We start from the raw sequence: 24,233 nt of genomic DNA, 5'->3' as shown, positions 1-24,233 counted from the left end.
CTGCCAGAGGAGGCGGAGTCTAAGATCATTCCACAGCAGTTTCCATTGTGGTCCGATCTCAGATGTAGCAGTGCTGACACAGCTCTGCTACACGGAGAAGCAACAGAGCTCAGCACACACAGAGATGCAGTAGAGCTGAGTGTGCAGCAGTGTTCAGTGCATACTCAGCACTGCTACATCTGAGATGTAGCAGAGATGAGTGTGCAGCAGGGTTCAACGCACACTCAGCTCTGCTGCATCTGAAATGTAGCAGTGCTGAGTGTGCATTGAACCCTGCTGTACACTCAGCTCTGCTGCATCTGAGATGTAGCAGTGCTGAGTGTGCGTTGAACCCTGCTGCACACTCAGCTCTGCTACATCTCCGGTTTAGCAGAGCTGAGCGCATGGCCAGCTCTGCTTCATCTCCGGTGTAGCAATTCTGGCCATGCGCTCAGCTCGGATGCATCTTCGGAGTATCCGAGCTCAGCGCACGGCCAGCTCTGCTTCATCTCCGATGTAGCAGTGCTGGCTGTGACCTCAGCTCAGATGCATCTCCGCAGTAGCCGAGCGCATAGCCAGTTCTGCTTCATCTCCAATGTAGCAGTGCTGGCCTGCGCTGAGGGCCCAGCCTCCACTACATTCACCCAGCCTTTCATTATAGAGAAGCAGCGTCCCTGACCGCATGCGTTTGTCCATGCGTTGGTGGTCAAGTGGACCTTAGAGCAAATCACGGAACTCAGGGCCCGACTGATGTTATGGGACACGTGCTGACGCAAGGCGGAGATGGCATACCAAGAGAAATAGTGACGGCTAGGGGCAGCATAGCAAGGTGCCGCAGCTCCCATCAGGTCACAGAAGGACTGAGTCTCCACTAGCATAAATGGCAAGATCTCCAGGGCCAGAAGCTTTGAGATGAGGCCGTTGAAGGCTTGGGCATGTGGGTGGGTTGTGCTGTACTTCTGCCTGCAATGAAACACCTGGGAGATGGGGAGTTGCTGGGAAGAGGCACATAATGGTGTAGGAAAAAGGAGCAGAGGCAGGAAAAGGGGCAGATGAGGGTGAACTCCCCAAAGCATCATAGGCAGATGTGGAGGTGTCCAGGCTGGTGGTCTGGACTGCAGTGCCAGCACTGAAAACAGTAGAGGAGGCAGTGTCGGCAATGCTGGTTGACGATTGTCCTGCGTTTGCTCTCTTCCACTGAACCCAGTGCTTGCCTTCCAAATGATGGCGCATGGCTGAGGTGGTAAGGTTGTTTTTCTCAGAGCCCCTATTCAATTTTGAGTTGCACAGTGTGCAAATTGCATTCAGTTTGTCCTCTGCGCATATGTCAAAAAATCCACAGACCATTGTGGGACGTGGCCTCAATGGGTGACTTTTGGGCAAGTGGCTAGTACAGGGAACATCTTGGGCCTTGCTGACTCTAACCTGGCTTCTGTGAAACAGCTGTCCTGTGCCTCTTCCTCTAGCCACCTTTTTTGGAGCTGCGCTTGCCTCCACATCTACACTGTTTTCCATGCTACACATCACCCCTGTCCAGGATGGGTCGGTGGCCTCGTCGTCCACCAATTCCTCTTCCGATTGCTCACTCTCCTCTTACTGAAAACCACACATAACCACAGCTGGCCCTGATGGCAACTGTGTCTCGTCTTCATCACTGAGGCTGAGAAATGCTTGTTGCAGTTCCACAACCACAAAGTCGGCAGGAGATGGTGGATGATCCAGTGTTTGGGCATCAGGACAGAGAAATTCATCTGTTAGCTCCTTCGATTCATTAAGTAGTTGAACAGAGTAGAAGAGTGGAAAAGGACCCAAAAACAGCTCCTGGGAGGGAGCAAGGGTGGGATGACTCTGCTGGGAAGATTGGGCATGTTGGGAGGAAGGAGGGGCAGACTCTTGGGTATGAACACAACTGGAGGTAGTGGCTGACTGGCTGGAAGAAAAGCCGCTGGAAGCATTATCTGCTAGCCATTGTAACACCTGTTCCTGGTGCTCGGGCCTCATCAGCATTGTAGCCTGAACCCTGCTTAACGCAGCTATCAAGTCAGGAATTGTGATGAGTGCGTGATAATGTTTCTTTAGGTTTAAATTAATGTAGAGGAAAGAAGGTTTCCAATTATTTTTTCCACTTTCCATAGAGGTTCTACTGAGTTTGGAAAGTGTCTAGTTGATAGACTGTGATAGTGGGGGAATACTGGGACTTGGGCGTGTTAGATGCACCCAGGCAGGCTTCCCCTGCTGTTCCAGTTGCATTCCAGAGGTGTTGGCATCATTTCCTGGGGTGTCATTGTGGACTTGATGACTCTCTTTAGTCGAATTTGGGTTTCCCCTGAAACGAGCATTTTTCCCCATAGACTATAATGTGATTCAATATTTGGTCGAATAGTCAAATATTGAGGGGCTACTCGAAACGAATATTGAATAGTTCACTACTCGCTCATCTCTCGTGCTCAGCATAATGTTCCCTACAATCAGGGCTATGTCATGGAGGCTATATTCTAGGATAGAGTATGTCTATAACTTGGGATCTGCTAGAGATACATCTATGCTGTAATATGGCCATATACAACTATATACCTCTGATGCTTCTGTAATATGGAGGTGTTCACAAAGCTCTATCTGGGACAAAAGTAAAAAAGTTTAGATGTCCAATGGAGGGATATCTTTAAATATTGCAATATACTATAGGATGTCAAAGCATTATTTCTCTCCCTCTTCTCCATTGTAATAAATAAGTTCATTCTTCCATTCCCTGCCCAATCAACTTGACATTTTTTTTTATAATATGAGTATTTAAATTCATTATTATTTTGTATTAAACTGCTACATAATGTCAGTCAAGCATTATGATTTTGTTCTCTCCGACTGTGCTGAAAAACAACTAGGAATGAAGTAATTGACCTTGTTGCTCACTGAATTGTACAATGCTTTGCTTCCCACTGTTTTTTGCCTCTCACTTTACTTTACGCTTCTTGAAAGGCATGACCTTTGCAGGGGATATTATTTTCCAACAGAGACTAAGCTGTCTGAACGAAGGCAAACATTAAATAAGGGTGCAGCTGTACAGGAGCCAAACATATGTACAGTTAACAGTTAGATAGTACTATATAATTAAATTGACAGAGGTTTCCCCCAGTGTTCATCGTCTCTCAAAGTACAGCAGGTAGTTTAAAAGTACATAAGTTCAAGCTATTGTGGCGTCTCTTTAGCTTCAAAGTTAACACATTCTGTACAACCGGTGCTCCAGAGATCCAGCATAGGATGATTTTAACTGTGCCAAAATAATACAAGGTTTTGCAAATGTAAAGGCATTTTGCATTATAATAAGCAGATGAAATAAGATTGATTTCTCCCCATGTTTTCCTATCCTATTTTGCAACCATGCATTGGATAAAGCTGCATCAAATACTGTGCAGTAACAAGGATGGCAGACTTTCCCATGCAGGGTTTGTATTATATAAGCATTCCTTAATCTGGTCCACGATTTTAATCAATCTCCTGAATTTGCAGCAGTTACACATCCTCACCCAGCTAGAGTAAAGTTAACCCATACTGCTCAAACCATACAACTTATTTAAAAGGGTTATCCTATCAATGATAACCCTTTTCAGTTTGGATCCAAAGCAGGGGCGTAACTTCCGGGGTAGCAGCGGTAGCGGCTGCAACAGGGCCCCGGGACATTAGGGGGCCAGGCAACAGCCGCTACTGTTTTGTTGTTTTGTTTTTAAATAGCCCGTTACCGTCTGGAATAACTCCAGCCAGTAACGGGCAATATTTACTTACCGATCCTGGTTCCTGCCCATGGGTGCCTGTGTTTCTTCTTCTGCAGAGGCTGCTGTGAGCAGGAGCAGGGGGATCAGTAAGTAAGGCCGTGGGCCCCCAAACACTATTATTATACTGGAGGGTCTTTTCAGACCCCCGAGTATAATGATCAGAGGCCCAGGGGAGATAAGAGAACATAAAAAACAGCATTACTTACCTTTTTGGGCTCCAGGCAGGCTTCGGGCCTACTTGAGTGACATCCCCGACATCACATGGCTGGGCCTGCGTCCTTATGTAGGCCTGGGTCACTTGACATCACGTACGTCATTGAAGATGGCCGACATCAGTAGGGAGTGCAGGGATAGGTTAGTAACAGTGTTTTTTATGTTTGCATCCTCCCCTGGGTTTCCGATTATTATACTCTGGGGTCTGAAAACAACAACTGCCTCTGCTTTTCCCTAAGGGCTCGTTCACACGGGGCAAGAGGGGGTGGATATTGACACTGAATCCACCTCAGAATCCACCCCCTCACAATAGCTATGTAGACCGCTGGCTTCCTCTTTCCCGTCAGTGGTATGTTCCCGTTCACAGAGAAAAGAAGCGAGCTGCCCTTTCTTCCGGTGGATTCCACGGCTTATTCAGCCCCAGCGTCCTCTCGAAATCACCCTCCGGACTAGGCCCATTCATTTCGGCCTACTCCGGAGCGGGAAGTCGAGACTGTTGGAAGCCGTGACAGTCACGGCAGGTGCACTTTGGTCCTATTCTGACGCGGCTTCCTGCATCAAAATCAGGACTAAAATACACAGTCCCGTGCACCGTGTGAACTAGCCCTAAGCCTCAGGAGCTTGTGCGCTGTGCTGAATAGCATTAAGCATGTCTTGAATCAAGACTCTTGATGCATAGATCCAGACTCCATAGACTCCATTTAAGTATAATGTCCCATAATGCACAGAGTATAATGTCCTACAGTGGCTTCCATACAGTACAATGTTCCATAGCAGCCCTTCACATAGCATAATGCTCCATATTGGCCCCTCTGCACAGTATATTAACCCACCTTAGTCCCAGTGGGTCACACAGGGCTAAAGGGGAAACAAACGCAGCCATGAATAGGAGTGGGGATAAGTAAGAAAATAGGAATCATTACCTACTAGAGTCATCCACCAGGTAATGGCCTAAAAAAAAAAAAAAAGCAGGGGGCTGACCAGGCCCCCTTAGGTTGTGGGACCTATGGCAGCCAATACAGCTCCACCACTGAGTTTCTGCAAATCCTGAATGGGCTTTGTTTCTAGCAGTACCTTTTGCAGTACCATCACTCTTCAATTTTCATACAATTGAAACCAGTAGTGTAAAAAATTAAGGCATGAATAGATTCAGAACACTGTACCCTGCAAGGTTACATAACCATCTCCCTACTGACAGACTCCTGTTAATAATATAGAAGCATGTAAAATATGATGAAAAAAAAAAAACCTGTCTCCTTCAGTAATAGTTATCAGCAATAACATCTTTTTCTGGGTTACACACAAGACGCAACACCACGGCTGATTCAATGGCTTCTGTCTCTGGTATGCCATATATATTGGTGTTATATTTGTGTCAAACCTAAAAAGCTTTTAGAATATGAACAATACACTACATTGTAGTGCCAGTCTGTCTAATGAATCATACTGTCATAAATTCAAAAATAAACAATTTCTGAATAAACTTCTTCAATATAATATATAATATTCCTTGTCAGTGAACATCAGTAGAATTTCTGGCATGGGTTATACAAGGTGTCAGAGCAGAGACTAATCAGTCATTTCACTTATGATAATTATGTATGACTCTGTAAATCATAGGTCACAGGGTTATAGAACATGTATTAGATTTACTTGTGTTTTTAAAGTTTATTTCAGGGTAAATTCTCAGAATTTTGTGTTTTGTGGAAAATGTCATAATTGTGATGCAGTTTTTTTTTAGTTAAAGTATAACTCAACCCATCCAAGGTTCAGGCAAAGAAAAAGAAACGTTTTTTAAACCTTATATTTAAAAAAAAAGTGCTAGTTTCTTCAATTCTTTGCCTCATTCTGTAACTGATGAAATCTGTACAAGAGAATTCTACAGAGAAGGGAGGGGAATTAATATTCAGCCTTCTGACACAACTGACACATTCATTGCTGTAGAAAGCCTTGTATCTTTGTCTTTCTTTTTTTCCTCAATACCCCCTCCATAGCACCCATCATAAACTGAGACTGCTTGTGTATGGAGCATGGACTGAAGTCATTCAGATAAGTAGTAAGGACAGGAGAGATACTTAAAGACACAGATCCAGAACAACAGAGAGGCGGACCTCTTAAATATCAGTTACACATGGAACCTGGCGGACTCCATTTACTATCATTAGATCTGTGCCCACAAAGCTGCTATGGGCGATCAGATTTTATCAGCCAGTAGGAGCGATTGCTGGTAGAGGGGGTTGATCAAAACCTCCTAGGCTATGTGAGAAGATTGTCTACGGTCATGGACAGCAGTAATATTCTCATGGTCTGATCATCACCTGAGCCACCCTAACCAGAAACAAATCTTGAGAGGTATACTTACTTCTATTTACATTTTTCCTGCTGCCAGACTGCCTTTAAGAAAGTCTCTTAGATTCTGCCTACGCTATCAGATTAGACCCTATAGGAAGCATAACAATACAATGTCCAAACAATAAACTATGAGGTCTAGCTGCACCCTGTGCATCTCTCTAACCCTAATTGACCCTGTAAATAGGTGTTATAGAAACAGCATACCACTGTTAAGTTCAGGAATTAAACGGCTTCTGTAACTCCTGAAGCTATGGGAATGGCATAGTTCGCTGTGTTATGCTATTTCTATGTCATTAGGAGGAGCCATGTATTCCATGTTGACCATGCTTGGCCAGGATGTGAATACTCTTTTAACACAAGAGAATAAATCCAGTGTTACAGAGAAGTCTTTATGGAAGTGAATACTTCTTTCCTGTTGTTGCATGCTAGAACTGTCTGAAGTGCCTCTGAAGAAGGAGATGACAGGCTGTAGGGATATGGTGGATAGAGGTGGGACTCTTCCTCCAAATTGTAGCTGATGAGAGAGGGCGGAGGAACATAAACTTTAATGTGATGACCCTCCTTCCATATCACTCAGACAACATACTTGTCCTCTGGGAATGTAGTGTTTTTCAGAGAAGGAGTGAGCAGATAAGCACTTTCTGATAACCTCACCTTTGTGCCCAATTAGACCAATTATTTATGCCATGACCCATTGATGCTATGATGCTTACCAATACCTGATTATGGCTTCCAAACATTCATACTAGAAGCATACACAACAATATGTTGCATTTTACACTGTCTGTCCTGTCCATACCCAATTTTTAGCTGCCTGCTCTTTCAGCAATATCTCTACACATTACAGTAATAGCAATAATCACTAGAGGGGATTGTCTAGCACATTTCAGACAGATGGAAAAAATTTCCATCAGGCAGGAAAACCATTTTCTTCCACCGAATGTCACAATTAACTATCATTTTCAGAAAACAAAATCAGTATTTTGTTGCTGTCAGATGGGAGTAATATGGGTTGTTTTTCCTTCCATATTATAGACACAACACCATTCTTCCTGTGGTTCATCAGAAACAGAATAAGGTGCTCTAACTCCATATCTGATGAATTCAGAAGATTTAGTGTTTACAACCATAATAAAGCACCAGAATTATGACCCTGTGAAAGCGGCCATCGTTATCACATGAAATTGGTTTAAGAATTTACAACTATTGATTACAATTAGGATTTATATAGGTGAATGGAAAATTATAGTTATTTAATCCTCAATTCAGAGCATGTTCACTTTACCGTTGTGAGCTTCCGATGCTCTCATCCATCATAGGATGAGAGCAATACAGTTTTATAGCGATAGAGTGACGGCCAAAGGACCTCCTTCATGGTTTTTAACATGAGAGTGAATGCAGATGGACACCAGATGTAGGATGCTCTATCTTTATTATACAATGAATGTCTGTTGCTCTAATCCTATAAGAGTGCAACAGAAATTCCTAATGGTAGTGTGAACCTACCCTTAATTGCATGCAGTCTTGGCATTTGAACACATATACACTTCATGTGTGGCAAGTATGAACTCCTTGCATCTTACAATTTTTGGAAAATACATTTTGTGTGCATAAGAGGTCATATTTTAGTTGCAAATTAGATTTTTTTAAAAACATGTTGCTTAGTGTATACTTTCTTGCTGCTAAGTTGCTTGGAGGTGTTTGTGTTAATTATTAATTTGTGTCTTTATGCACAGTATGCCCTAAAATCTCAGAAATGTATTGTAGATTTTGGTAGCATTGTAATTGTTTACTGATAAAGAGGGTTTGTAAACTGGTTTGTAACAAATTTGGAGTCAGCTGAATCTAATATTTCTGAGTTATGACATTTACGAAACCATTGATTATAATCAATAATTAATATTATTAAACTTTAGTGGGTTTGGCCAGTGAAGCCCAGGGAGAATGTGTAAAAAATAATAAAGTAAAATACTTACCTTTCCTGATCTCCATCATGGTGTCTAAGATTCCTCCCTGGACAATTCTTGGTGTATTTTGACTCTCCTATTGAGTAGTATTTCGACAACGACCAAGATCTCTACTTTGAAAACATTTGTGGGTATTGAGGTAAGGTTTTTATTTTGTAATTTAGGTTTTACGAGAAGTGAAAGATGCCCGAAAACTCTGATAGCAAAAGGAGTGAATAATATTTTATTTTTGAAGCTTCAAGAAGTGTAATCTTTCTGAAGGTTTATTCCTATTTAATATGAGTTAACCATAGAAAAATGTGATACTTATCCATTTTATAGAAATATTTTAGTAGGTTCCCAATTATTACCATCCCTTGGCAACCTTGTGATTGTATTATTAAAAAATATAATCTCACCATGCAGCCTACTATACAACCCTAATTACGCACTATTAGTACTTGCACTTAATGAGATACAATGCACTCAGTGGTGTGGATGCCGGGTATATTATGCAGGACACATCTTCTGTTACTAAGCAGTGTCTTAGAAATTATTAATAGAAGAGTCCGAATGACTCCCTACTGAATAATTAAAATGTAAACTATTTTTCCTACCTTCGTATCGCTCTAATTTAAGCTAGTTACATCTCATTTTAATATCATTATAATATCTACAAACTTATCATATATTCTAGCTTTAAATAACTGATTTGAAGGTGAACCAGGATATATTAGTATGGACCTATGCAGGGTGTCTGCTGATAACCCTAGCCTACATTTACACAAACATTGTTCATGGCCATGACATGGCTGCATTACAATCAAAAATTTAAATTCCACCGCTGGAACTCGATGAATCCATTAACATAATGGACAATAATGAAAAGAAAAAAAGAATCCTCAATAGAGTCAAATCTATGAGGGATCAATGAAAACAGGTGCCCCCAGGATGCAAAACAGACATGGAAAATGTCAATTTTTCATGTCCTTTATATTCATCGGTCTTGTGAATGTAAGCTTACAGAATATATTACACAAAACTACTGTGGCAAAGCAAATCTACTGTGAACCAAGATACAACAGGCAACTCCTTATTTGTTATAGACAAAAATTGTAAGTTATCTAATAAAGAATACATTTGAAGAGCTCAACGGAAAAATGGCCTAAGTTCACATTTTGTCATATTTCAAATTATTACCTAGAAAGCTTCTTTGTACCTCGTTCTATGCATTGGGTTTACATGGTACCTAGGATTAATGACCTAAGTCCATATATTTCAATGCAGAAGAATTTACATTCAATGGAATAATGGCCTAAGTCCAATACAAACTTACTTACTTCACTCTCGTTGGTCATTTTTTCATTGAAATCGTGACTTCCGGTCTGTTGTTTATATTAGTGTAAAAACTTTGTCTTATTGTTTAAAAGGCTCTAAATCGACTTTTGCACATATTTAGCGCCGAAAAGGGAGGCAGGTAATTATTATTCTTCATCGTTTAATAATTTTTACGGTATATTTGACGATATTAGCATAAAATTGCACTTAAGCCGACTGCTGCGGCAACCATAAAGATACGTGTATATATATTAACGGTGTTCATTAGCTGATTACATTGGATAGATATATTCCACAATAATGCCCGTTTGCTTTAGGCTAAAACTTTAAATTTCGTTTTTCTCACAATATTGATTTTTGGACTTAGGCCATTTTTCCATTGAGCTCTTCATTTGCTTTTTCTTAAAAAAAAAAAAAAAGAAAGAAAGAAATATGCACATTATATTAAAGAAACTGATAAAATTTATCAATGAATACATTAACATAACAGACCACCAAAATATAGGATTTTCCAACAGAGTTAAATCTATGACAGATTAATGAAAAAATGTGCCCCCAGGACGTAAAACAGCAATGAGAAATGAACGGCCACATTGGTTCATCAGTTCATAACACAAAATTACTGGAGCAAAGTAGATCTATTGTGCAGCTAGACACAACAGATACAACTCATTATTTGTTATTAGAGATGGACGAATCTGTTCATACCAAGCTTGACCCAAATATTCAAAATTGTTTGGAAACTCAAGAAACCAAACAAATGGAAATTTGTCTTGGATGAACTAAAACGGCTGCCACATTATTCTATGGAGTCTCTTCAGATCCTAGAGCATAAAAGGAGGGCATCATTAACCCAAGCTTGGAGCTGAGGTCTGTGATTGGGCTTCAGTGATGACATCATGATGTTTGGTGTGCCCATCTGACTAATGGTAGCCCAATCATAGGCCTCAGCCTTGACACCTGGGCATATGTCACAGAATGTTTAATGTAACCAAGAAAGCACAGTGAGAATTATTTTTTAACTTTTTACACCTACCCTGGGCCTCCACCTATTATACTCTGTGGCCTGAAGAGACCCCACATTATAATAATGTCAATTTTCACTTTGACATAACTGGTTTTAGAGAGCTATAAATTGAATAGATAGGTTCCTAGGAGCCAATTCAAGGTATAGCTCATACTGAACTTATTCTACATGAAATTAATCAGGGACCTGAGTCACCACACCCCAAACAAATCTTGAGAGGTTCATTCATCTCTATTTGTTATTGTCAACATTGTAAATTATCAAATAAAAAATACATTTAATTTATTTCAAATAAATTTAATTCAGATAAATTTAAATATGCACATTGTATAAAAGAAACTGGGGGAGGTGTAGGGAGTTTATGGATGGGAGTTCCTTCGTAGAGGGATGATATTGTGGCTCGCATTTGGCACAAGTCTTGACATTATCAAATGTGAGCCACAACCCCCTGTCCTGCGCCTCACTCGCCCAACATATAACATATTCATTATAACTCATGCCAGTTTTCTGAAATCAATTATAATAGAAATCTACATCAGTTCCTAATTGGCTTAGATTACCATTCTGGTGCTGGGTCATTATGGAGATTTATGTCATTCTTAATAAATCTTCACCATTAAATAGTTACATAGTACAGTTGTAAAAAGACATGTCCATTAAGTTCAACCAGGGAATGGGAAAGGGCATGATACATTTCCATAAGAATCAAAGCTATTTTGTGACTGCATCACGGTAGTTCGCTGTGCAGAAAATGCTGGGACGGTGGTAAATCTCTACCTTCCCTTTGGGATGTCCAGTTGTAGAAACAACCGACATCCCAATTCCACAGCTGCACAATTTCATGCAGTAGGCATGTCTTTGCAGGGTTAGAAGTGAACCTCCCAGACATATATACTCTATACATACCTGGGAAATAGATATAGTTACATAGTATGCTTGAAATAACGCACATGTCTATCAAGTTCAAACAGGGGATGGGAAAGTGCATGATCTTCTATACCTTTGCTAATCCTTTACTGAAGCTGTCACTTGCCGTCTCCAACTCTTGGGTAGGCTATTACACAGATTTATAGTCCTTACAGTGAAGAAACCTTGTCACTTCTGAAGAGTAAACCTTTCTTTCTCCAGACAGATGGGGAAAGAGAGATCCCTTGTGTTTTAAGGGGATTTTACAAGATAAAGATTTTTCCCCATATTTTTTGTATGGGCCATGGATATAGTTTTATCATATCTCTCCTTAAATACCTCTTCTTCAGACTAAACACATTTTAATTCATTCAAACTCTCCTCATAACTGAAGTCCCCATGCCCCTTATCAATTTCGTGGCCCTCCATTGAACCTTTTAGAACTCTAGGACATCCTTTCTATGATCTGGTGCCCAGAACTGAACTACATATTCTAGCTGGGGCTGCACCAATGATTTATAAACTGGTAATATTACATCCCTATCCCGCAAATCCATACCCTTTTTAATACCAGACAGTATTCTCCTGGTCTTAGGAGAATCTGATACAGGTACATCCAGGTTCTTCTGTACCAGTGACTCTCCCAGCTTTACTACCCCCTAGGACATGTGATCATTTTTATCCAGATGTAAAACTTTACATTTATCCACATTGAACCTCATTTGCATTTATATGCCCAAATACTCAGTCTGTCCAAATCTGCTTGTAACCTACCTACATCCTCCATGTAAACTGTACTAGATACAGTACCTTGATGCCATCTGAATAAAAATAGATACAAAATAGAGAGTGCTATTAATCCTATCTTTTATATCATTAAATAACAGTGGACCCAGCACAGACCTCTGACCCACTTCAACAAAGGACCAGTCTGAGAAGCAGTCATTGACCATATTTCTCTGGATATGATACTTTAGGCCAGGGCTCCATATGGCATGTTACAGTCAAAGCAAAGTGGATGGGATTCTAGCGAATCTCATGCCTACTTTTCAGTAAAAAATGCACTGCGGACAAGTCGCGGTTTTCAAAACCGGCATGGTTTTGGAAATCGCAGCATTTCAATTATATCTACGGAAATGCAGCTTCCCCATAGGTATAATTGAAACAAAAAGTCTGCAGAGGAAACCTATGCGAAGTTTCTGTCTAAAGCGCTTGTGGGAAGAGCTGCAATGCATTGCCGCACAGTTTTTCCCGCAGCACTTTTTTGCTGCCGGACACAACGTGAGACCTTAACTTGGATTCATTTTCAATCCCATTACAAACTACATTTTCCACAGCCATTAAACGTCTATATGGGACAGTGTCAAATACCTTTGCAAAGTCCAAGAACACTATATACTTAGCTTCTCCCTGTCTAGACCTCTACTCACCTTGTTATAACATTGTTTATTTAAAATAGTTTATTTACTTTGTTTATTGCTGTTATAATCTTATAATGTAATGTTTTTTTTCTTCAGAGCTTTTCTATGTTATCAGTATAGACTTGGGTAGCGAGCATGATGTCAGTGACTTCAGTAGCTGCAGTAAATGAGAACTTGTGGACAGTCAAGTGTCAATAGATTTAAAAGACTGAAACAAAGGGCCTTGGGGCTCTGCTATTATAAAGAAGGGACAAAAAAACACTATAGCATCTTTACCAATTCCATACCTTTAGGGCAGGACCACAGATCTTTCAGCCTGACAATGAGATGATGTGTTAAACTCTTCGGAATGAATATAGTTACTAAAATATTACCATTTAAGATGCTTGTCTTTGTCTTTTCACTCGACCAGTAACACAAATTTTTTTTTAAAAAAACAACAACTTGTATCTGGAAAAGATTGCAAGAAGCAACTCAACGGTTTAATATCTCCCAATGTATTGTGACCACAGCACAGAGTAAAATCTTTATAAAGGTGCTCTGTTCTAGCACAGGTGAGAACCTATATACCCTCAACATACCAATATTATGTATAACACGGACAAGAATTCATCTGAATGACACAGGGGGACAATTTTACAAAATAAAGACTGACCTTAACTATGCCAGCGTCCGCAAACAAATTATACTATATGTGCAAAGTATTATATGGATTGTCTAAATAATAAAATAAAGCGGTCAGCTTACTTGAGACAAAAGTGGCTTTTCATTATAAAAAATCTATGTCTACTTATATTTCATTAGCTCAGATGGCTGATATATATTCCAGAGTCATAAAATGCTGACTGCTGAGCAGTAATGGGTGACTATAAGTATCGATATGCTTACATTTGGAGTTGTTTTGCTGCATAATTCTGTGTTTAATAATTCATTTAAATTATAGAGATCTCTTGGGAGCAATTTAACATTGTTCTTATGGCCAAAAATGTTAGCAATCATTTTTTATTTGCTGCTGGAGAATAGTTTAAATATGCCAGATGGTGATGTGTGGCAAGAATACTTGTTGTGAGAATTCTCACATGGGGATTTTTTTTGCGGGAACCTTTCATTAAATGATTGTTTAAAGAATAAAGAAGAAACTTATTTTATAATTACATATTCAATATTTTTGCTGGAGCAATAAATATATATTATTTTAATGTGTTTTGCACTGGAGGAAGTTAAAAGCTTTAGTGTCGTATACATACAGTATTCATCATAGGCGGTCATACAAAATGGATTATCATGTATATTTCAGTATATATTTTGAATCTGGTGAGAATTTGGATCCAAAATTTTTAACATAAAAGCCAAGATGCAGTCATAAAGTTGGAAATTTTACAAGCCTATAAAAGATCTTGCTACTCTTCAGCTGCCAGATTCCATAGTCACAAGTTCCAAATGTGCAAAACCTTTTGTATTCATTCTAATAGACACAATGCATTTTACAGTCAAGATGAACTAGTTATCTAAAACAAGCATTGTAAAAGTAGCAACAATTAATGCTAATCGATGTCCGATCCATGCAGCATTGTGGGATTTACACTCTACCTCCTAGGCCCATCCTAAACTCCCTTCCTAAGAAGCCTGCTTCTCCTGGATAGACCAAGGCACATGGCAGTGCTGCCCTTTGTCACTGGCTCTTTATGCATTGGCTTATCCATAATAACCCTAATATTCCCCTTTCATATACAGTGTATGCAGTGGCGTAACTAGGAATGGCGGGGCCCCGTGGTGAACTTTTGACATGGCCCCCTCCCCCCACCGACACCGATGCCGAAGACCTTGACCGACCCCCTCCTCCGCACTCTATTATGTCCCTTAGTAAGCCCTGCACACGGTATTATGTCCATTAGTGGCCCCTGCTCACAGCATTATCCCCCATAGTGGTCCCTGCACACAGTATTATGTCCCTTAGTGGCCCCTGCACACAGTATTATCCCCCATAGTGGTCCCTGCACACAGTAGTATGTCCCTTAGTGGCCCCGCACACAGTATCATGCCCCATAGTGGCCCCTGCACACAGTATTATCCCCGATAGTGGCCCCTGCACACAGTATTATAGCCCATAGTGGACACCTATAAACAATTATTATACTCTGGGGTCTTTTCAGGCCCCAGAGTATAATAATCGAAGACCTGGGAGAATAAAAACATAAAAATGACTGTTTCTTACCTGTCCCCGGCTCCTACACTGTCCTCTCCGCTGCCGTCCTTGTTCTATGACGTCAGATGTCACATGACCCCGGAAGCAGGCCGGGTTCATGTGACGTCAGAGACGTCAGACAAGAAGGAAGGAGGCCTGGCAGGATCATGGAGAGGTAAGTAACTGTGTTTGTTACGTTCCCTTACCTCTCCCGGGCTGCCGATCATTATGCTCTGGGGTCTGCAAAGACCCCCGAGTATAATGATAGCAGCGGTAGCGGCTGTCACTGGGCCCCTAATGTCCCGAGCCCTGTGGCAGCTGCCTCCACTGCTATGGCGGTAGTAACGCCACTGAGTGTATGTACAGTATTAGCCAGCAATCCCAGGTCATATCTTTGTGTTGTATGTAACTATGAACCAACAACCCTGGGGAGGAAAATTGCCAATTATATTACTTTAGGATAGGGATATTGGTATCCAAATGTCACTTCTGAAATGACGACATTATATCTAAATGAAGTCATCAATTGACCTTGGCAAACACATTTGTTACCCACCAGAGTACTTCATATCTACAATATTTCATGACTTTCACTCCATTACATAAATGGTGGATTTACCCTAGGGTAGGATTGTTTTGGTCTCTGGCTGCTTTCATACTCTCAATATACAATTGAATCCTGCATGGGGACTTTTTGACAAATTGTGCCATATTCTATATCGGCAGTGCAGTAATTTTACTATTAGGATTTTGCCCCTTATATGTGGATTTGTCACTGACTGAAGATATATAATATGCTAGTAGAATACCCGCGGCTTCGCTTGCAAAAAATATGTTAAATTGTTGGTTATGTTAGCTAAAATCATCCGTTTCTTTTCAAGCCTCGAGTTGTTCTCTTGTCTCAGCTCTTTGACACAATTTTGCGTTCTTAGCTTTTGGATGAACTTGCCCAATAGATGGTTGTTTTTTTCGGCGACATTTTAACCACTTCAGTACCGGGCCAATTTGTGGTCCAGGACCAGACACATTTTAGGTTTATTTTGTATGTGCGGTTTTGAGGGCTGTAACATTTTTCCCGTATGTCTCAGTCAACTAATTTTTGCGTCTTTTTTCGGGGACACATAGGGCTTTATTTTTATGTTATCTTTATTTTCGAATGTGTTTTAATTTTTTTATATCTGGGAAAATATAAACAAAATAGGAGGGAAATTGTGTCTGGTTTTCAATTTATTTATTTTTTAAATTTAATAACACAAAGTGTCACTGAAAAACTTTATAGTTTTTCCTCTCCATTACGGTAATTTTTATTTTGTATGGTGTCGTCGGGGGTGGGGCTACAACCTTTAATAACGGCGTTTTATTACCGTATTATTTATTTATTTTTTATCATTATTTTATTTACATTTTTTTTAAACTTTTTTTTATTATATTTTTTTTTTTTTTTTCAGATTGTGTCCCCATAAGGTGATAAGAGACCTTTGGGGACATCTGATCACTTATTTTTTTGTACTGGAGGCTGATTTCTCCTATAACTGGGGCTGCTACATTTAACCTCAGATACAGGAGGAATACAGCCCCCTGCACGTTGTGTATATACAGCTTACTGAGCTGATCTGGTCCTGTAGGACCCAGCAGCTCTGGTAAGACTCTGCTCCCGGTGGATCACGTGTCCGCCGGGTCAGAGGGCAGCTGAATTATGGCAGCGTCCATAGCTGTATACACAGCGATCGAGATGGCAGGGAAGGTAATAAATCTGCCCTGTCTTCTCTCTAGGAGCTCCGGCTGAAGTTACAGCCGGCTCTTAGTGAAAGCAGCTACACGATCTCCGTGCAGCTGCAGTGTTCTGATGAACGTACAGGTACGTCCTGGCAGAACTAGGCAACCACTTCCCGGATGTATAAAGTCTATGGGCGGTCCGGAAGTGGTTAAAAACAGTCCCTTTAGTATTCTGACCCTTTAGTATTCACCTGCCACTGATAAGAGATGTAATAGGATGAATAGTAGTACAGAGCAGCCCTCACACAGTATTACTGTGACCTGAAGGAGCCGCCTCACAGGCAGACTTGTGGAGTTGCCCATAGCAACCAACCAGAGCTCAGCTTTCACTTTACCTCAGCAGCTTCAGTGATGTAAGCTCCCTGTATAGTAAGCAATAATGACAATCTTACTATCAGGGAGTTTTCACCTGACCAATATTGCTGCTCAGTAAGGCTGCTTGCACACTACAGTATTTTTCACGGGTCTCCGGACCATGGAGTCTACAGTTCCATAGACTTCTATGGAGCCAGCAAAATTCAGCTTTGTGCACAAAGAAGTCTATGGAACTGCCAAATACATGGCCCGGAGGCCCGTGAAACTGCAGTGTGCGAGCAGCCACTAAGGATACCAGACGTGTTTTGTCAGTGCATATTTGTGTGTGTGTGTGTGCATGCATGCGATCCATATGTATGTATGTATGTATGCGTGTGTGGTCCGTGTATATGTATGCATGTGTGTGTGCACATGTGTGATCGATGTGTATGAGTTGTGTGCATGCACGTGTGTGGTTCGTGTGTATGTGTGCGCATGTGTGAGATCCATGTGTATGCATGCACATGTGTGGTCTGTGTATGTGTGCGCATGTGTGTGATCCATGTGTATGTGTGCATGCACATGTATGGTCCGTGTGTGTATGTGCGTGTGTGGTGTGCATGTGGTATTTATGGGGTGGTGTTTGTGTTGTGTGTGTCTAGAGTGGTCTGGTGTTTGGGAGATTGGGGACTTGCTGCAGGTCCACTCCAGTCCAGGTGTTGCTAGCACAGGTGAATGCAGCCTTTAGGGGGCATTCACACTACGTATACTGAAGCTTATTCTGAACGTAAAACACGTTCAAAATAAGCGGCGTATAAAGCAGCTCCATTCATTTCTATGGGAGCCGGCATACGAGCGCTCCCCATAGAAATGAATGGACTGCTTCTTTCACTATGAGCAGTCCCATTGAAGTGAATGGGAAGTGCCCGCGTGTACGGCTCGGCATGAGCAGAGCTTGCCGTACACGCCGGCACTTCCCATTCACTTCAATGGGACTGCTCATAGTGAAAGAAGCAGCCCATTCATTTCTATGGGGAGCGCTCGTATGCCGGCTCCCATAGAAATGAATGGAGCTGCTTTATACGCCGCTTATTCTGAACGTGTTTTACGTTCAGAATAAACTTCAGTATACGTAGTGTGAATGCCCCCTTAGATTGTAAGCTGCCGGAGCAGTGAGTGGTGATGGTGGGATACAACAAGGCTGTCTTTGGAAATGGAGTCTGTTCAGCTGCTAGGCCCACTGCCTTGTGTAGAGGACGAACTCAAACCCAACCACCTGCAAAGGTGAGGAAATCTTTTGAACTGTTTATGTGCCCTTGACAATAAGGACGGTTTATGTTTCCTGTTTTGTTCATTGCTGCTGAAGTAATCTGTTTTAAGTTGGACTGTCTGAGCTGTTTCCAATAAAAGTGTAGGTGTGAACTGGAACCTACGCTTCCGCGTGCCTGACTTAAGTGGTAATACGCCCATTCTGAAGGTCCCGCATTTACAATACTTATTTTTTTAAATGTATTAATAGAATATATTGCAACACTTTTTAAAACAACACGATAAACCCCTACCCACCTAAATAATACATTAAACTGTATGTTTTTCTCTTCTTTTTGGAAGAGAAAAGCAGAACAATGTGCATATATCTGAAAAGTGCATGTTTTGATCCATCTGAAAATTGTAGAAAAGCCATAAACATATTCACTCTCCTTACAAAAAAAAAAAAACAGTCTGCAAATAGACTGTCAATAGTAGACAGCTGTATGCAATGGAATACCAACTGTGTAACAAATCAGCATAAAAACCTCCTTCACTTGGCATCCAGTTGCATATTTTTGCAGCATCCAGTTTCTTTCCTCTAAAGTCTACAATTTACTGAAGAAAATGTGCTGTACTACAGGGAAATTTTTCATCTGATTTGTGACCCATGGCCTGTGCTGCAGTGTTTATGCGAGCTAATCCATAATTTTACCTGAATATAACATAAGAAACAGCATTAAGAATTACTCACAGTCCTATAAATACTGACTGCATTGTTTATATAGTTTGGTGACACTTAACATTAAACTTTGCTGTTTTCTAGCTTACGCTATCATAAAAAATCATGGGGAATGAAGAACAGTGTTAAAGATGATTTTTTTTTTTTCCTATTTCTATTGCAGTGAAGTATTTGTAATAGCTAAAATAATCACATTAGTGTTTATACTGTACCAGCATCTCAAATGTAACCTATAGGCTAAGGCCCCACATAGGGGATCATAGCAAAAAAGCTGCAATATAGCTGCTCTGCGGACTTTATACCTAAAAGGAAAGCCTGCCATTTCCAAAACCACAATGGTTTTGGAAACCACAGCGTGCCTGTAGCACGTATTTTTCCACAAGGTGATTTGCTAAAATCCCATCCACCTTACAGTGACTGTAAAACTGCACATTTTTTCTGTACTGTTTCCGCCACAGCCAAATTGTCATTTACGCCATGTGGTGCTCCAGCCTTATAGAAGAACTCTGATGATTCATTATGTATCTATTTCCTCAATCTATATAACTCAGCCAGTATTACCTTATTTAGTTATTCCATTCTATCTGTAACCTTCTCCTCTCTATCTGATTCGTTCTCCTCTCTGACTCCTTCTCTCCTCTCTATCTTACTCCTTCTTGTCTCTGACTCCTTCTGGTCTTTCTCTGACTCCTTCTCTCCTCTCTATCTGACTCCTTCTAGTCTCTATTTGACTCCTTCTCTTCTCTATCTGACTCCTTCTTGTATCTCTCTGACTCCTTCTCTCCTCTCTATCTGACTCCTTCTCATCTCTGACTCCTTCTTTTCTCTCAATCTGAATCCTTCTCCTCCATGTGACTCTCACTTTGACCAGATAAAATCTACAGGAGTTAAATTGTCAGTTTGTGTCTGTATGATGGGCCATACCACACAGGCACAGGGGGAAACCAAAACTTTAGTCACTAACTACTGTTGAGCAGACAGATGTAGCAGGAGCTCAGAGCTCAGCCTCCTTAACCATACATTCATAAAGGGGAATTCATTCACCTTTTCTGGCATAAAATGGTTGGAAACTTGGTGACTATTTACTGGCAAGAGAAACAGAACAGCCAACATGTCTTGAAGTGGAGGAGAAGCTGGATTGCAGAAACATAAGGTCAATGCAAGAAATACATGAAAGAAGCCTGGAATGTTAGAGACAATCAGGTGAGGGATGCAGCAATGGGAAAAAGGACTTTAAAAAGATATATATATATATATATATATATATATATATATATATATATATATATATATCCTGTAGATATAATGGTAACAGAAAGTCCACAGAGTAAAACTCCACAAATGTTCTGTTGAAAGCGCTGCAGAAAGAACCGCGATGCGTACCCTTTGCGGTTTTTTTTCCGCAGAGCTTTATATCTGTGAATCATCCTGGGGGCCTTAGCCTTAAAGGGGCACGGCGTTGTGGATGACATTGTTACACAAGGTCACATTCACAGCTTTTCCCCAGGTTTCCATAACAACTGATCACAGGTTTTTCACTGATATCCAAACTGAGGTACACATGATCACATGACGCTTGTGGACACACAAAAACGACATACAAAATAGACCAATGCAAAACAGGGCAATTCTTATGGGGCCACTACACAAACAAAAAAATGAAATCTACCCGTGTGAAGCCGGGTCCTCCTGCTAGTAAATTATAATTTGTATGGCTATTATTTTAATAAATCTCTATTTTATCTAATTTATGGAATAGATACATAAGATTGTGGAAGACTTAATCTTGATGGCTGGGCTACTTTGTTTCTATACAACTAATTCAGTACAGAATGTTTACAATACTTTGTGCTCCAAGCCATGCCAAAGTACCAAAGCTCTGCCCACATTTAACTGAATATGAGCAGAGCTGCAGTACACTGACATGACCAATATATTGGTGACAGAATCTGCTGAGGACTTAAGGATTCTTCATCAGTATGAAATGTGGCCAAGTAAACAGAAAACTCCTTAAACATTAATTGCATTAGAATAAAAAAAAAAAAGAAAAATGTAAAGGGTGTTCAAGAATGGACATTCACTTTAATAGTGTAATGTAATTGCTGCCAATCTCATGATATCTCTTAAAGAATCATTAAAGTTAAATAGAAAAATACTGCATGAATGTTTAATTACCATATGGTACCTGGAAGGCTTCATGCACTTGCTTGCATGAAACAAGAGTTTAAGAGCGGTGCTTTTCTCAAAGAAACATATTCTCTAGCCATATTAGTGCTGGAGGTGCGAAACCCTTTTTGGAGTTACAAGTTTGAAGGCTAAGATGGCAGGGGAAATGAATCACTGTCTAATTAGGCGCTAGACACTAAGGTACTACAGAATGAAACAGACTTCCTATTTTCTATGACAAATAGGATGATTTCCAAAGGTTTCTGAAGGTCATTTGTATAGTGCATAAATAAGTACTGTAAGTGTAGCGAAAACTGGAGAAGAGGGCTGGAAATCAGGTTTTGTGGAAAACATTGGCCCAGATTTACTAATAGATAGTGTCGTGTAAACTTAGGCAACCTGAAAATGCATCAGATGTATCATATCTATAGATATACATCTGGCACATCTTTAGACTGTCTAGTCTAAGTTTCTATCATTTAAAGGGAGTCTGTCAGCAGGAAAATCAATATCAAACTATGACAGTAGCTTGTAGTGCGGCTTCTACACTGATGCCTTTCTCATTTTTCATTTCAACGGCATTTTCATGAAAATCAGGATTTTATTATTATACAAATTAACTGAAAAGGGCTTTTTGGAGCATTTCTTCTCCTGCAGGGGCTTTACTAACTACCTTGAACTGCCACCCAGCTCTCGCTCCCTCACCTATTGCTTGGGTGACCTCTTTAATTTTATTATACTTTGTCTGCAATTAGGAGTGGTTATAAAGAGCAGAGAACAAAGCCTTTGCAGAAACAAAAAAAATGCCCTAAAAGCCCCTTTTAGCTAATGTGAATAAGAGTAAAACACAAGAGTTTCATGAAAATGGAGCTATAAAGCAAAATAAGAAAGGCCTCTTTGGAAGGTATAGAAACAACCTTACATGGTATTGTCATTCGTTTGATACCAATCTTTCTACTTACAAACCCCCTTTAAGCCATGCTGTGAAATTGCCACTGGCAATGATGGCAGCAGCATCAATCGATTTTTGTTTGGGTTTTCTATCCCTTTACTGGAACATCATACAACATAATGGGAACACCACTGCCACTACCAGGGTGGTCCCAGTATCATACAAGAGCTGCTGCCACTATTGAATTTAATAACTTGCATGTGATTCATCCATTTGAAATTAGCACCAGAGCACCTGCTTTTGTGTAAAATTTAAATGGTGATATACAGCCAACCCCCCCCTCCCCATAATCAGTAACACCCCGTATAAATGTACATGAAGACGCTGGCTGCAGTTGCCAATTGTAGTACTAAACTGTGCCTGATGAATGAGAAATTCAGCCAGCCCCGTCCTGCGCTTCTGTGGGAGACATTGACATAGATCACACGACTGCAATGGGCTGGTTACACTGTAGTTGCCAGCCCCTAGCAGTCATGTTAGTGATGAAGATCTGACCCCAAACACGGGAGATAACACTGCCAAAGACACGTGATGGGGGAAGGGGGGTTGTTTCATCACCAAGATTTTTTTTTTAAAAAAAGATACCACTTCCTGGATTATATGACTAAGGCACAAAATAATACAAATAATACAGTAAAAAATGTTAAAAATACAAATAACAGCTACCTCTATATATACAATCATAGGGGGAAGCCACTCTTCATTGTTCTTAATTTGTTTTTTAAAAAAAAACAAACATACAATGATTCACCTCAGATAAACTAAAATGTCAGTGGATCCTCAGTTGTCTCCCACACAAGACAACTTATATCTCTCCCTCCGTCTCTCTCCCCTTGATCCTCGTCTACACCCTATTACTATTCTATTATTCCTCCCCCCACACTATATCCTTACCTCCCCCCACCCCCAATAAATCTTACTTCCCCAGTACTCATTGTTTTTTCTTTGTGAGATGCTTGTTCGATATCCACCTGCAGGTGTACGATGTACAGACTTATATACTGTGATGTTCAATAAAACTTGATTTACAAAAAAAAAAAAAAAAATGTATCGTGCAGGAAAAATACAGAAATTATTTTTAACATTTCCAAATGGTAAATCCATAGCAAAGTGCAAGATCTGCAAGTAGAAACTTAGCCATGGCTATATAGGAAATGCATCTCTACCTATTTATATGAAAAGGAATCACAATCTTATTAGGCAAAATAGACCTGGCAGTGGCAATCGAAATTTGTACTGAAATTTCTCATCCTGAAACTAATCTGGGCCTGAGCCACCCCAAGCCCAAACTAAATGAATTTTGTGGTGTTCACCCATCTTTAGTTAACAGCTCTAAGAGCAGTGTTGTAAGGAAGCCTACAGGCTTATTGCCTTGGTCTGCTTTGTGAGGTGTCTGCGATGTTTCAGAAATTGTCCAGTAAATAAAAGAAATAATCAGGTTGCCAAAGCTGGTGAGGAATATAGTTCTTTTATGTACACTTTCCATCACGCTATTGCTTACGCTAGGTTCACACTAGCGTTTGATCTCCATTCTCAGTTTTCCGTCTTCTGCATGCAGACCGGGTCCAACCGTGAGTGGCGGTGAGCGTTTTATGCTCTCCGTCGCGAAACCATTTTTTTTTAAATCGGACACAGAGTACTGCATGTCCGACTCTGTGTCCGATTTTAAAAAACCGGTTTCGCGCAGGAGAGCATAAAACGCTCACCGCCACTCACGGCCGGGCATCTTTCAAACCCATTCAAATGAATGGGTTTGAAAGAGTCCTGCAGATTTCCGTCTCCTGCCTCTGTTTTGTGCAGGAAACGGAAACCTGCAGAACGGAGACTGGGCGCAGATGTGAACGAGCCCTTAGAAAAATGTTGGAAATCACTGCAAGGTCTAACCTGGAATTGTTTGTAGACTAAGCTAGATTCACAA

The sequence above is a fragment of the Leptodactylus fuscus genome, chromosome 5, assembly GCF_031893055.1.
Source record: "Leptodactylus fuscus isolate aLepFus1 chromosome 5, aLepFus1.hap2, whole genome shotgun sequence".
In the NCBI taxonomy this organism is placed as follows: domain Eukaryota; kingdom Metazoa; phylum Chordata; class Amphibia; order Anura; family Leptodactylidae; genus Leptodactylus; species Leptodactylus fuscus.
Note: the sequence above shows the minus strand (reverse complement) of the source record.